Source organism: Mandrillus leucophaeus, unplaced genomic scaffold (assembly GCF_000951045.1).
Source record: "Mandrillus leucophaeus isolate KB7577 unplaced genomic scaffold, Mleu.le_1.0 Scaffold84, whole genome shotgun sequence".
Classification (NCBI taxonomy): Eukaryota; Metazoa; Chordata; class Mammalia; order Primates; family Cercopithecidae; genus Mandrillus; species Mandrillus leucophaeus.
Genome location: NW_012109141.1, coordinates 5,581,597 through 5,582,921, shown reverse-complemented (window position 1 = coordinate 5,582,921; position 1,325 = coordinate 5,581,597).

The window sequence follows — 1,325 nt, the reverse complement described above, 5'->3', positions numbered from 1 at the left end:
ATGCCAGTATCTTCAATTACAGAAACTATGAATTATCATGTAGAGTCAATGGTAACATGAGACAAAATCATCAACTTTTAAGTGCTTTTTCCCATATCAGCTTAGTGTATCAGAACTTTGTCATTTCATCATGCCAAAATGCCACCTCCTTAGGGAGCCTTTGCTGACCTCCCTAGTTGCCAATCCTGCTTGGAGACTACCATGACGTGGTGGCAGCACTTATCATGGATTAACTCATTGATTTAATACTCAAAAGGATCATAGAAGCTAAGTGCCACTATATCATCCAGAATTTTTAGACAAGGAAACTGAGAAACCAAGAGATGAAGTAATTCCATTAAGATGGGTTACAGGCTAGGAAGTAGCAGAGGCAACATATATACCTGGTATTCTAGCTCCAGAGATCCTACCTCTAACCTCTAACCACTCCCTTAAAACCTCCCCAGCCCCTCCTCTAGAGTCTCCCCCTGCTCCTTCCCCTTCCCTAATCCCTTCACTAGCTGCTCCCCTAACTCATCGCCTAGTTCCTCCCCTAACTCCTCCTGCAGCCCCTCCCCTAGTTCCTTTCATGACTGCTTCTTTCCCTAGCCCCTCCATTAGTTCCTCTTTCCCTAGCCCCTACCTTAGCTCCTTCCCTAGTCCCTCTAACTCCTCCCCAAGCCTCACCCCTAGATTCTCCCCTAACTCCTCCCCCAGCTCCACCCCCAGCTCCACTCCTAGTCTCTCCCTAGCTCCACTCCTAGTCTCTCCCTAACTCCACTCCTAGTCTCTCCCTAACTCCTCCTCTAGCTCCTCCCCATCCCTTCCCGTATCCCTCCCCTAGTCTCTCCCTAGCTCTTCCAGTCTCTCCCTAACTCCTCCCCTAGCTTCTCCCCAGTCTCATCTCCTTAGCTCCTCCCCTCGTCTCTCGCTAACTCTTCTAGCCCCTCCCCTAGTCTCTCCCTAGCCCCTCCCATAACTCCTCCTTTAGCCCCTCCCCTAGTCTGTCCCATAACTCCTCCCCAGTCTCTCCCTAGCCCCTTCCCCTGGTCCCACCCCTAACTCCTCTCCTAGCTTCTTCCCTGATCACTACCTTAACCCATCCTTTAACTCTGACTCCTCCCCTCCTCTGCCCTGCTTCATTTTTCCTTCGCTATATCATCAGGGTCTTGCTGAAATTAAAAGAGTTTGATGAGGAGGCTGCTTAAAGAGCTGGGGGAACCGATGAGAAAATGAGGGCATGCGCAACAGCAGGAAGCATCACTACCCTCAGGCCTGCAAGCCAGGCAAGGAGTGCAGCGCAGGACCCTAGGAGAAAGGGAAGGGAGGGACTAGTAGAACCTCCA